A 14,301-nucleotide genomic window follows, 5' to 3' on the forward strand; every position below is an offset into this window, starting at 1 on the left:
ATGCCGGGAGACAGGAGGCCCAGGGCTGAGAAGCAGAGGAGGAGCAGGCCCGAGAGGCAGAGGCAGACCAGAGCCGCGAGGCAGAAGGTTACCTGAGATGGGGAACCAGAGCCAGGAGGCAGAGGGTGACCAGGCCCAGGAGGCAGAAGCGTACCTGGGCCGGGAGGTAGAGAGGCACCATGGCCTAGAGGTGGGGGGAACCTGGGCTGAGAGACAGAGGGGGACCAGGGTGGGTGGGCAGAGGGGGACCAGGGCCCGGAGGCAGAGTGGGACTTAGGCCGGGAGACAGGAAGACCAGGGCCGGGAGGTAGAGGGGACGAGAGCCGGGATGGAGAGAGGGACCAAAGTCTAGATGTCGAGGGAGACCAGGGCCGGGAGGCACAGATGGTGCCGGGTCGGGAGGCAGACGGGGATCAGGGCGGGGAGGCAGAGTGGGACGAGGGCCAGGAGGCAGAGGGGGATCAAGGCCGGGAGACAGGGAGATCAGGGCCGGGAGGTAGAGGGGACCAGAGCGGGGACGGAGAGAGGTACCAGGGCCTGGAGGTCGAGGGAGACCAGGGCCCGGAGGCACATATGGTCCCGGGTCGGGAGGCAGACGGAGATAAGGGCAGGGAGGCAGAGTGGGACCAGAGCCAGGAGGCAGAGGGGTACCTAGACAGGGATACAGGAGGATCAGGGCTGAGAAGCAGAGGGGGGCCAGGGCCGAGAGGCAGGGGGAGACCAGGTCATAGGAACAGAGGTGGAACAGGGCCGGGAGACATAGGGGTACGTGGGCTGGGAGGCAAAGGGTACCAGGGCAGAGAAGCGGGGTCGACAAGGGCAGGAAGGCAGAGAGGGACCAGGGCTAGGAGGAAGAAGTGTACCTGGGTCGGGAGACAGGGGGACCAGGGACGGGAGGCTGATGGAGACCAGGGCCTCGTGGCAGAGAGGGACCAGGGCTAAGAGGCAGATGGGGACCAGGGCCAGGAGCCAGAAGGGTACCTGGGACGAGAAAAGAAAGGGGACCAGAGTCGAAAAGCGTTTGGGGGGGAAGGGCCGGGTGGCCGAGGGGGACCAGGTCCGAGTGGCCGAGGAGGACCAGGGCCAGGAGGCAGATGGGTACCAGGGCAGGTAGACAGAGGACGACCAGACCCAGAAGGCAGAGGGGTACCTGGACTGGAAGGCAGGGGGACCAGGGCAGGGAGGCAGAGGGGAACACGGGATGGGAGACACAGAGGGACCAGGTCCGGGAGGCAGAGGGGGATCAGGGCAGGATGGTAAGGAGGGACCAGGGCCAGGAGGCAGAGGGGTACCTGCCTGGGAGGCAAAGGGAGACCAGGGCCGAGAAGCGTGGGGGACAAGGTAAGGGAGGCAGAGGGGGACCAGGGCCAGGAGGCAGATGGGGACCAGGGCAGGTAGGCAGAGGGGGACCAGGACCAGGAGGCAGAGTGGTACCTGGGCCGGGACGGGGGGGACCAGGGCCAGGAGACAGAGGGATACCTGGGCAGGGAGGCAGAGGGAACAGGGCAGGGTGGCAGAGGGGTCCCTGGACTGCGAGACAGGAGGACCAGTGCCGAGAGGCAGAGGGGGACCAGGGCCGAGAGGTGAAGCGGGGCAAGGACCATGAAGCAGAGGGGTGCCGGGAGACAAGGGGACGACGGCCAGGAAGCAGAGGGGGACCTGGACCGGAAGACAGGAAGCAGGTCCGGGCGGTATATGGGACCCAGGGTTGGGACGTAGAGGGGGACCTGGGCCTTGAGACAGAGGGGGACGAGGGCCTGGAAGCATAGTGAGACCAGGGCAGGTATTCCGACGGGGACCAGGGCCAGAGGGCAGAAGGGTACTTGGGCCGGAATACAGGGGGACCAGGTCAGGGAGGCAGAGGGGTACCTGGGCCGGGAGATGGGGGGACCAGGGCCGGGAGTCAGAGGGGTAACTGGGTCGAGAGACGGGGGAGCAGGGCCGGGAGGCAAAGGGTGACCAGGACCAGGAGGCTGAGGCGTACCTGGGCCGGGAGTTAGAAAGGGACCAGGGCCGGGAGGCAGAGGGGAACAGGGTATGGAGGCATATTGGGACCAGGACAGAGGGTAACCAGTGCCAGAAGGCAGAGGGGTACCTGGGCCGGGTGACAGGGGGACCTGGTCTGGGAGGCAAAAGGGAACCAGGGCCAAGAAGCAGGGTGGGACCAGGACAGGGAGGCAGCGGGAGACCAGGGACGGGAGGTAGAAGGGGACCAGTGTGGAAAGGCAGAGGGGGACCAGGGTCGGGAGTTAGTGGGGTACCTGCGCCGGGAAACAGGAGGTCCAGGGCTGGGAGGTAGAGAGGACCATGGACCGGAATGGAGGGAGACCCAAGAGCCCGGAGGTAGAAGGAGATCAAATCCGGGATGCACAGAGGGACCTGGGACTGGAGGCAGAGAGGTACCTGGGTCGGGAGATGGGGATGATGGTCATGAGGCAGAGGGGTACCAGGCCAGGAGACAGGCAGCAGGGCCAGGTTGTATATGGTACCCCGGTCTGGGACAGAGGGAGGACCACGGGCCTGGAGGCATAGGGGCACCAGGGCCTGGAACCATAGGGGGACCGGGACCAAAATGCAGGGGTATACCTGGGCCGGGAGGCAGAGGATGACCTGGGCCAGGAGGCAGAGGGGTCCCTGGGCCGTGAGGCAAAGGGGAACCAGGGCAGGAAAGCGGGTGCGACAAGCGCAGGGAGACAAGGTGGACAAGGGCCGGGAGGCCGAGGGAGACCAAGGCCGGGAGGCCGAGGGAGACTAGGGCCTGGACGCAGAGAGGGACCAGGACTAGTAGGCAGAGGAGTACCTGGACCAGGAACAGGGCGACCAGGGCCGGAATGTAGGCGTGACCCAGGGCTGGGACGGAGAGAAGGACCAGGGCATGGAGGTTGAGGGAGACCAGGGCCGGGAGACACAGAGGGACCAGGGCTGGGTGCCAGACGGGGATCAGGGCGGGGAGGCAGAGGGGGACCAGGGCCAGGAGGCAGAGGGGATCCTAGGCCGGGAAACAGGGGGAACAGGGCCAGGTGGCAGAGGGGCACCAGGGCCTGGAACCATAGGGGGACTGGGGCCATAAGGCAGGGGGATACCTGGGCTAGGAGGAAGAGGGTGACCTGGGCCAGGAGGCAGAGGGGTACCTGCGCTGGGAAGCAAAGGGGGACCAGGGCGGAAAGGCGGGGGTGACAAGGGCAGGGAGACAGAGGGGGACCAGGGCTGGGAAGCTGAGGGAAATCAGGGTCGGGAGGCCGAGGGAGAAAAGGACCTGGAGGCAGAGAGGGACCAGGACTAAGAGGCAGAGGGGTACCTGGACCAGGAAACAGGGGGACCAGGGTCGGGAGGGAAGCATGACCCAGGGCTGGGACGGAGAGAGGGACCAGGGCATGGAGGTTGAGTGAGACCAGGGCCGGGATTCAAAGAGGGACCAGGGCTGGGAGGCAGACGGGGATCATGGCGGGGAGGCAGAGTGGAACTTGGGCCGGGCTACAGGGAGATCAGGGCCGATACAGAGAGAGGGACCGAGGTCTGGTGGTTGAGAGGGACCAGAACCGGGAGGCAGATGAGGACAGGGCGGGGAGGCAAAGGGGGACCAGGGCTAGGAAGCAGAGGGGTACCTGGGCCGGGACACAGAGGGGTATCTGGGACCGGAGACAGGAGGACCAGGGCTGAGAAGCAGAGGGGGATCAGGGCCTAGAGGGGGACCAGGGCCGAGAGGCGGTGGGCGACCAGGTCATAGACGCCAAGGCGGACCAGGGCCGGGAGGCAGAGGGGGACCAGGACAGAGAAATGGGGGTGACAAGGGAAGGGAAGCAGAGGGAAACCAGGGCATGGAGGCAAAGGGGAACTAGGGCTGGGAGGCCGAGGGGGAATAGGGCCTGGAGGCAAAGAGGGACCAGGGCTAGGAGGCAGAGGGGTACCTGGGTCTGGAGACAGGAGGACCAGGGCCAGGAGGTAGACGGTACCCAGGGCCGGGATGTTGAGAGACCCAACGGCCTGGAGGTAGAAAGAGACCAGGGCCGGGAGTCAGAGGTGGACCATGGCAGGGCGGCGGAGGGGGACTAGGGCCAGGAGGCATGGGGTACCTGGGCCAGGAGACAGGGGGACATGGGCAGGGAGGCAGAGGAGTACTTGAAGCAGCGTGGCTCAGTGGAAAGAGCGCGGGCTTTGGAGTCAGAGGTCATGGGTTAAAATCCCGACTCCGCCAATTGTCAGCTGTGTGACTTTGGGCAAGTCACTTAACTTCTCTGTGCCTCAGTGACCTCATCTATAAAACGGGAATTAAAACTGTGAGCCCCCCATGGGACAACCTGATCACCTTGTAACCTCCCCAGCGCTTAGAACAGTGCTATCAGGCAGAAACTCCTCACCCTGGGCTTCAAGGCTCTCCATCACCTCGCCCCCCTCCTACCTCACCTCCCTTCTCTCCTTCTACAGCCCAGTCCGCACCCTTCGCTCCTCCACCGCTAATCTCCTCACCGTACCTCGCTCTCGCCTGTCCCGCCATCGACCCCCGGCCCACGTCATCCCCCGGGCCTGGAATGCCCTCCCTCTGCCCATCCGCCAAGCTAGCTCTCTTCCTCCCTTCAAGGTCCTGCTGAGAGCTCACCTCCTCCAGGAGGCCTTCCCAGACTGAGCCCCTTCCTTCCTCTCCCCCTCGTCCCCCTCTCCATCCCCCATGTTACCTCCTTCCCTTCCCCACAGCACCTCTATATATGTATACATGTTTGTACAAATGTATTACTCTATTTATTTTACTTGTACATATCTATTCTATTTATTTTGTTTTGTTAGTATGTTTGGTTTTGTCTCCCCCTTTTAGACTGTAAGCCCACTGTTGGGTAGGGACTGTCTCTATATGTTGCCAATTTGTACTTCCCAAGCGCTTAGTACAGTGCTCTGCACACAGTAAGCGCTCCATAAATACGATTGATGATGATGAGTACTTGGGCTGGGAAACAGGGGACCAGGGCCGGGTGAGGGTGACAGCGGGGTACCTAGACCAGGAGATGGGGTACCAGATGGGGAAAATGGGCCAGGATGTATCCAGGAGGAGACAGGGTACCTAGGCCAGGAGTCAGAGGGGGAATCGGGCTGAGAGATGGGGGATACCAGGGCAGGGAGGTAGAGGATGACCAGGGCTGGGTGACAGAGGGGGACCAGGGCTGGGAGTCAGAGGGGGACCAGGGCCGGGAGGCTGAGGTGGACCATGGCCGAGAGGCATAGGTGGACCATGGCCAGGAGGCGGAGGGGTACCTGGACCGGGAAACAGGGGGACCAGTGCCAGGAGGTAGAGGGGTACCTGGGTCAGGAGACAGGGAGACCAGAGTGTTCAGGTAAAGGGGACCCAGGGCTGCAACGGAGAGAAGGACCAGGGCCTTGAGGTCGAGGGAGTCCAGGGCCAGGCGGCACAGAGGGAGCAGGGAGAAGGAAGACAGGTGGACCAGGTCCGAGAGTCAATGGGACCTAGGCCACGAGGTAGAGGGGACTCAGGTGGAATGGATAGAGGGGCCAGGGCCTGGAGGCAGAGGGAGACCAGAGCAGGGAGGCAGAGGGTTCTCTGGGCCGAGAGTCAGGGTAACCATGGCCAAGATGCTGAGGGGGACCTGGGCCGAGAGGCAGGGGTGGATCAGGCAGGGCGGCAGAGGGGGACAGGGACCGGGAGGCAGAGGGGTGCCTGGGCCAGGAAACAGGGACGACGACCAGGAGGCAGGAGGCAGGAGGCAAAAACTCCTCACCCTCGGCTTCAAGGCTCTCCATCACCTGGCTCCCTCCTACCTCACCTCCCTTCTCTCCTTCTACAGCCCAGCCCGCACCCTCCGCTCCTCTGACGCTAATCTCCTCACTGTGCCTCGTTCCCGCCTGTCCCGCCATCGACCCCCGGCCCACGTCATCCCCCGGCCCTGGAATGCCCTCCCTCAGCATATCTGTCAGGCTAGCTCTCTTCCTCCGTTCAAAGCCCCTTTGAGAGCTCACCTCCTCCAGAAGGCCTTCCCAGACTGAGCTCCCTCCTTCCTCTCCCTCTCCTCCCCCTCCTCATACCCCCACCTTACCTCCTACCCCTCCCCACAGCACCTGTATATATGTATATATGTTTGTACGTATTTATTACTCTATTCATTTATTTTATTTGTACATATGTATTCTATTTATTTTATTTTGTTAAAATGTTTTGTTCTGTTGTCTGTCTCCCCCTTCTAGACTGTGAGCCCGTTGTTGGGTAGGGACCGTCTCTATATGTTGCCAACTTGTACTTCCCAAGCGCTTAGTACAGTGCTCTGCACACAATAAGCCCTGAATAAATACAATGGAATGAATGAGTGAAATTGGGGTGCCTGGGCCGGGAGACAGTTGGACCAGGGCCACGAGGTAGAGGGGACCAAGGGCCGGGTTGGAGAGAGACCTAAGGGCTTGGAGGTAGAAGGAGACCAGGTCCGGACTTCACAGAGGGACCAGGGACGGGAAGCAGAGGGGTACCTGGGTCAGGAGACATGGGGACGACGGCCAGGAGGTAGGGGTGTACCAGGCCGGAAGATGGGCAGCAGGGCCAGGTCTGGGACAGAGAGGGGTACTCGGGCCTGGAGACAGAGGGGTACCAGGGCTTGGAACCATAGGGTGCCCAGGGTCAAAAGGCAGGGGGGTACCTAGGCCGGGAGGCAGAGGTTGACCTGGGCCAGGAAGCATAGGAGTACCCGAAGGGGGCCAAAGGGGGACCAGGGCGGAAAAGCAGGGGCGACAAGGGCAGGGAGGAAGAGGGGGACCAGGTCCGGGAGGTCGAGGGAGAACAGGGCCTGGAGGCGGAGAGGGACCAGGACTAGGAGACAGAGGGGTATCGGGACCAGGAAACAGAGGGACCAGGGCCAGTAGGTAAGCGTGACCCAGGGCTGGGACAGAGAGAGGGACCAGGGCATGGAGGTTGAGGGAGACCAGGGCTAGGAGGCACAGAGGAACCAGGACTGGGAGCCAGATGGGGATCAGGGTGGGGAGACAGAGGGGGACCAGGGCCAGGAGGCAGAGGGGTACCTGGGCCGTGAGGCAAAGTGGGACCAGGGTCGAGAAGCAGGGACGACAAGGGCAGGGAGGCAGAGGGGTAGCAGGGTTGGGAGGCTGAGGAGCACCAGAGCCAGGAGGTAGAGGGGGACCAGGGCAGGTAGGCAGAGGGGGAACAAGGCCAGGAGGCACAGGGGTACCTGGGCCGGGCGTTGGGGGACCCGGGCGGGGAGGCAGAGGGGGACCAGGGCTGGGAGGCAGATGGGGACCAGGGTAGGTAGGCAGAGGGATACCTGGGCCAGTGGGTAGCGGGACCAGGACAGGGAGGCAGAGGGGTACCTGGACCAGGAGGCAGGGGGACCAGGGCAGGGAGGCAGAGGGGTACCTGGGCCAGATACTGGGGGACCAGAGCCGAGAGGCAGGGGGTACCAGGGCTGAGTGGCGACGGGGGGCAGGGACCGGGAAGCAGAAGAGAGCCTGGGCCAGGAGACAGGGGGACTATGGCCTAGAGGCAGAGGGGGACCAAGGCCAGGAGATGGGCAGCAGGACCCGGTGCTATATCGGACCCAGAGCTGGGACGGAGAGGGGGAACCAGACCTGGAGGCAGAGTGGGACCCGGGCCTGGAGGCATAGTGGGACCAGGACAGGTAGGAAGAAGGTGACCAGGGCCGGGAGCCAGAGGGGGACCAGGGCTGGGAGGCAGATGGCGACCAGGGCAGGTAGGCATAGGGGCACCAGGACCAGGAGGCAGTGGTTTATCTGGGCCGGGAGACGGGGGACCAGGGCTGGGAGGCAGTGCGAGACTACGGCCGGGAGGCAGAGGGTTACCTGGGCCAGGAGGCAGGGGGACCAGGGCAGGGAGGTAGAGGGCTATCTGGACCGGGAGGCAGGGGGATCAGGGCAGGGAGGCAGAGGTGTCCCTGGGCCAGACCCAGGGGTACCAGAGCCGAGAGGCGACGGGGGACAAGGACCGGGAGGCAGAAGGGAGCCTGGGCCGGGAGGCAGGGGGACCACGGCCTAGAGGCAGAGGGGAACCAGGACCAGGAGACGGGCAGCAGGGCCGGGTGGTATATCGGACCCAGGGCTGTGACGGAGAGGGGAACCCAGGCCTGGAGGCAGAGTGGGACCAGGGCAGGTAGGAATAGGGGGACCAGGGACAAAAGGCAGAGGAGTACCTGGACCAGGAGACAGAGTGACCAGGGCTGACTGGCAGAGGGGGACTAGGGCCAGGAGGCAGATGGGGACCAGGACGGGTAGGGAGAGGGAGACCAGGGTCCGGAGGCAGAATGGTACCTAGGCCGGGAGACGGGGGATCAGGGCCAGGAGGTAGAGGGTTAACTGGGCCGAGAGAAGGGGAACCAGGGCCAGGAGTCAGAGGGTGACCAGGACCAGGAGTCAGAGGGTGACCAGAGCCAGTAGTCAGAGGCGTACCTGGGCCAGGAGGCAGAGAGGGACCAGGTCTGGGAGGAAGTGGGGACCAGGGGGTAGGGAGCAGAGGGGTATCTGGGCCAGTAAACGGGGACCAGGAACGGTAGGCAGAGGGAACCCAGGGCCGGGAAGGAGAGAAATACAAGGGTCTGGAGGCAGAGGGGGACCAGGGCCGAGAGGCGGGAGAGACCAGGACAGGGAGGCAGAGGGGGACCAGGGCTAGGAGGCAGAGGTGGACTATGGCCGGGAGGCAGAGGGGTACCTGGACTGGGAAGCGGGTCCAGGCCCGGAAGGTAGAGGGGTACCAGGGCCAGGAGATAGGGGGCCCAGGGCCGGTTGGTAGAGGGGACCCAGGGCTGGAAAGCAGAGAGACCCAAGGGCTTGGAGGTAGAGGGAAACTAGGGCCGGGTGGCACAGAGAGACCAGGGCCGGGAGGCAAGAGGGACCAGAGCTGGGAGGTGGAAGGGTACCTGGGACTGGAGACACGGGGACAAGGGCCGGGAGGTAGAGGGGTACCTAGGCTGGGAGACGGGTTACCAGAGGGCGCAAAGGGGCCAGGATGCGGCCAGGAGGCAGCAGGGTACCTAGGCCGGGTGTCAGAGGGGGAACCGGGCCGAAAGGCAGTGGAGACCAAGGCAGGGAGGCAGAGGGCGACCATTGCCGGGAGGCAGAGGGGGACCAGGGCCATGAGTCAGAGGGGGTCCAGGGACGGGAGGTGGATGTAGACCATTGCCGGGAGGCAGAGGGTTACCTGGAACGAGAAACAGGGGGACCAGCTCCGGGAGGTAGAGGGGTGCCAGGACCGGGAGACAGGGAGACCAGAATGGGCAGATAGAGGGGACCCAGGGGAGCGACGGAGAGAAGACCAGGGCCTGGAAGTAGAGGGAGAACCGTGCTGTGAAGCAGAGAGGGACTTGGGCCGGGAGGCAGAGGGGATCCAAGGCGGGGACGCAGAGGGGGACCAGGGCCAGAAGGTAGAGGGTTACCTAGGCCAGGAAATGGGGGACCAGGGCCAGGAGGTAAGGCTGATCCTGGGCCGGGATGGGGAGGGAACCACGGGCCTTGATGTAGAAGGAGACCAGGGACGGGAGGCAGATGGGGACCCGGGCCAGGAGGCAGAAGGGTACCTGGACCGGGAGACACAGGGACCAGGGCCTGGATACAGAGGGGTACCTAGGCTTGGAGATGGGGTGCCAGGGCTGGGAGGCAGAGTGGAACCAGAACCAGCAGACAGAGGGGGACCAGGTCCAGGAGGCAGAAGGGTACCTGGGCTGGGAGACAGGAGAACCAGGGCCGGGAGGCAGAGGGGTACCTAGACCAGGAGATGGGGTACCAGATGGGGAAAAGAGGCCAGGATGTATCCAGGAGGAGACAGGGTACTGTCACCCGTCGTCCGGGGACGGGTTCGTTCAGTGATCGGCGAGGCGAGAGAGAGAGAGAGAGAGAGGCCGGGAACGGAAAACCTAAGTTTTATGTAAAATTTATTCCGCGAAGTGCGCAATGGATTGAGCTTCCCTTTCGGGAGGAATATAATCAATTAGCGATATTAGAGCTTCCCTACACGGGAGGAATCCACCTGATTTCCCACGCACGTGGCGGGCGGCCGGCCGGCCTCCGCCACGTGGTCACCCACGCCGGGAGAATTCACTTGTAATTGAGCTTCCCTTTCGGGAGGAATAGAATCAATGAGCAATATTAGAGCTTCCCTACACGGGAGGAACACAATCATCCGTTAATCGCACGTGGGTGAGTTGGTTAACTCTCACCCATATGCACTTCCCACTCGGGAAGAATCCACTTACTTTCCCACATGGGAAGAATTCATTACATTACCCGCGCACATGGTGGGTGGCTAGCTCTCACAATGTGCTCTCCCTACATGGGAGGAATCCACTCATAATTCCCATCAGCAGCGGGATACCTGGGTTCCACCCACGAGACACTCACCCATTCCGCGGCCCTTGCCTCAGTGTGTTGGTTCTGGTTGCAGAGCGGCCGTCTGGCGTTCTGGGCAGAGGGAGAGAGACACGTGGGCCGCCGCTGCTACTGCTGCTGCTGCGGCTGCTCCTGCTGCTGGTGCCCGTCTCGATGTTCTGCCCAGAAGGTCAGAGGCCACAGGTATTTATATCACCTGTGGCGTGGGCCCTTCCTGTTTCCGTCCTCTGCTTGCTCCATCTCCGCCCCTTCCTGCCTCCATACCTTATTTGGTCAGCACGGAGGTGAGGGACACCTATCCTTCCGCTCCGCTCCCCTCTGGCCAGAGGAATTGCGTCAGAGGTGGTATTTGACCTCAAGATGGCCGGTGCCCAGGGTCACCCTGGCACATACCACCCCTTGGCCCTCGCCAAACGTGCCCACTTGACCCCAACCTCCCCTACGTCCCTTCCGGGGCGCATGGTGGTGGGGGTGGCGCTGGAGGCCGTGCCCACCAGCGCTGTCCCTCCCTTAACCGCAAGGACCTATGTCCTTCCCCGGCTGGCCACGGAAGCCGGGGAAGTGGGTCCATGGGCTGGGGCAGAGGACGGGGCCCATCCCCTGGCCAGGGGTGATGGGGCGGAGCCCTCAAGGTGTGTGGACCGGAGGTATGGAGGGTGATTGGTGGACCACGATGGTCTTAAGGTAGCACACAGGGGCAGGACCCGGGGATGGCTGTAGTGTTTGCCGCACCCGTGAGGACAGGACTGAGCAACAACAACTCAAGAACCAACATCCTCCCACTAAGCCCACCGCCAGGAGCAAAAGTAGCAGCAACCCCTGGAATAGTGAGTTTCCCTCCTCAAGTCTAAAGAGTCCATAGAACCAGTACAAAACTCCTCTGGTGGTGGGGACTCTTCATTAGCTGCATGGTACACTGCCAGAGATCATCGTTTCCAATTGTTCAGAGTCACTGGAGTGAGGGGGCGAGAAATACCGGTCATGTTGAAACAGGAACAGGTCGCCTGGTAGAAATAGGTTCCCTTCCCTGATGATGTCACACCATGGCTAAGACTGAAGACAGGCTCTCTGGGAGGCAGTTCAGTGATGATTCCTTTGCTGGGCCTGTCTGGAAGTCAGGCAATCCTGACCATAGAATTGTGAGGCAGAGAAGTACCCAGGAGCATCATATAGCCAGATATGATTGATAAAGTTTGAAATAATAGCTTTTTCCTAATGACATTAAACAATTATTCTTAGCTCATTCTTAAAAACTAACAATTTTAACAAATTTTCCAATTATTCTTCTGTTGCTTTCAAAATCCTTGGGATATGATTACTAAACCTTTTCAGTCCCTTAAAAGGAAACAATCACAAAGACAAAGTAGGCATCCAGATCTGTACATATGTATGATACCGAATAACATACAGCTGCTTTTGCCCATTAGCTAGCAGAGACAGCATGCAGAACTTGCAATGTCAATCCTGAAAAATGGAGATTTTATATTAAAGACCATCTGAACCAATTTAACAAGCAAAGATGAACAAACCCCAGTTCTAATACATATAATTTGTAATATGCAGCAATTAAATCTGGACTTTGCGTGTTCTAATATTTAACACGTTAAGTGACGAGCAGGCCAAGCAGTTTCACAGAGTGATGTGTCGTCATTCCCCCTCTCCCAGGCATGATGTCTGCAAAAGAGAAGGGTCTAGGTCTTGGAGGATCTCCAAGCCTCTACCAAAGTTAGTGGGCAGCCCTCATTGGGATTAGCTGCACAGGTTTGCCCAATCAGATTCATTTATCATTTCAAATATATCAAGATGACTTTTGTATTTGATCTGCTTTTACCGTTTACTAAGTTAGAGAAATTTAAGGCAATGGCATTTCAGATATAATGATTAAATCACCACCCCTCCAGTTGTTCCTAGGCTGGGAGAACAATGGCAAGTTCACTCCCAATTCATTTCTAATGACCGCCATTGTAGTTTCTATGGGGAAGTGCCTTAGACTGAGAAAGGCAGCCATTCACTAGGAGGGAGGCAACCCTTTGCTAGAGGGAGGTGCCTTCCCTCAAAGGAATTCCCTTTCGATCTCCCATCTGATAGCTCTAGCCCTGAAGGCAAAGTGGTTAAGTTTCCTACCCCCATGCTTTAGCTTGCAAATTTTCTTGAGTAGCTGGGTGCTCGGGTGACGGGAAGGGTCCCCCGTTTCCCAGTAACCCCAATTATGGAATTATTTCCTGCAACTGATGGTTGGCCTCCTTGCCAAGCATCCTTCCTCATCATAGATACCCGGGCCCTGGTGTCTACCGGTAAGATTTTCCGACGATCATTTACTGGGACGGTCATATGACGGGGGGCGGGGCCACCCGGGTTGCGAGAGGGCCGCGGCCGCCGTCCAACGGCCGGGCCCGTCGGATCCCCCTTCTAATTTCCCCGCTCCGTGGTGGTTGGGGCCGTTGGTCTACCTTCCTGAGTGAGCAGCTTCAGGATATGTGTGGGCAGCCCATCCAGCTCATCCATAGGAAATCCCCGCTCCCTTAATTCCCTCCATATTATCACCCGTTCTCCTGGGCCCAACCTTCCTGAGCCGACCCGCTGTGGGGGTCGGTGGGTATCCCTTTTACTATTCGTTGGAACCGGCTTTGCCCTCCTGAAACCCAGGCCTTTCCTAATCATGGCTGCTACACGCCGGGTAATCGGCATCTTAGGGGACTGGAATAGGGCCCAGTCACTGCTGACCACGTTGGCCAAAGTGCTCCAAGTTTGTACCCCAGTGGCCCTATCCCTCAAACGGTGGGCCAGCCCGCGCTCCGGCCCTGGGGGTGCACCCATTACTATTGCACGAAGTAGGCCCTCTTGGGCGGGGAGGGACCAGGGGCTTGGTTCCTGAGTTTTCTCCATCTCATCCAGGAGTTGTTCAATTCCAAGCACCAGGAGATGCTGGTTTAATGTAGCTGGGTCGGTCCAGCGGAGGGTTCCGGCCCTTCCCTGTTCACTCCGGGGGACTGTCCGAGCCCAGTGTACCGCGAGGGTCCAGAGGGTACGACCTTGAGTGTGAGTGTGGGTCATATCCACCCCTGGGCCCAAATCGAGACGGCTGCTTTCATTTGGGCTGAGGTCCAGCTGGGCCGCCACTCCCTTCCATACCCTGGACAACCAGCCTATCACCGGCTCCCCGGGGTCCCGGGAAAACTCCTTAGAGAGCTGCCTGAGTTCAGTAGCTGTGAAGTGAGTAGTCTGGGTGGTGACATTTCCCTCAGGATTCCGCTTTTCCTTGATAATAGGATAGAGGGGCTTGGGCTGCCCCTCAGGGTTCTGCGGGGGCACCTCCCAATCGCGCGGGGAAGAAGCTGGTTCCAGTTGTGGTAAGGGATCGGGATCCCGATTCTCCTCCCCAGAGAGATTCTTCCCACCCAGCTCCGAGTATATGACCCGCTTCATCTCCTGCTCAGTTACGGGAAGTTTCCTCTGTGCTTCTAACTCCTTAGCCACCCGGGGTGCCAATTTCTGCTCTAAAAGTATCACCTGCTGCATTTTTACCTCGGCCGCTGTCTGCGGTAAGAGGCATTTCGTCTCACTTTCCTTTAGTTTTTCCTCTAGGGCGGCCCGCTCCTGCCGCCACCGCCGGCGGTCCTGGGCGGCGGCCTGCAGCGCCGTTGCTAGGAGACCGAGGAGGGCGGTCTTTCCTTTCCTTTTCCTGATTTGGGTAGCCACCCGCCAATCACAAAATTCCCTCACCGGATTGGCCGGGTCCTCCCAGTGATTCTCCACGCATTGGCTGTCCCATCTTGGGGTTTTCCATCCCTGATCCGCGAGGAATTCAAAAAGCCCTCTCGGCTCTCTGTCGCCTATCGCCGATCCCATCCTCGTCGCCATTTATGTCACCCGTCGTCCGGGGATGGGTTCGTTCAGTGATCGGCGAGGCGAGAGAGAGAGAGAGAGGCCGGGGATGGAAAACCTAAGTTTTATGTAAAA

At 60.8% G+C, this 14,301-nt stretch overlaps 1 pseudogene; it reads right to left on the reverse strand.

The window, feature by feature from the left end:
• Positions 1-10,677: 10,677 nt before the first annotated feature.
• LOC119923263 lies at positions 10,678-14,128 on the reverse strand (annotated as a pseudogene).
• Between the last annotated feature and the right edge of the window lie 173 nt (positions 14,129-14,301).

Source organism: Tachyglossus aculeatus, unplaced genomic scaffold (assembly GCF_015852505.1).
Source record: "Tachyglossus aculeatus isolate mTacAcu1 unplaced genomic scaffold, mTacAcu1.pri scaffold_165_arrow_ctg1, whole genome shotgun sequence".
NCBI lineage: Eukaryota > Metazoa > Chordata > Mammalia > Monotremata > Tachyglossidae > Tachyglossus > Tachyglossus aculeatus.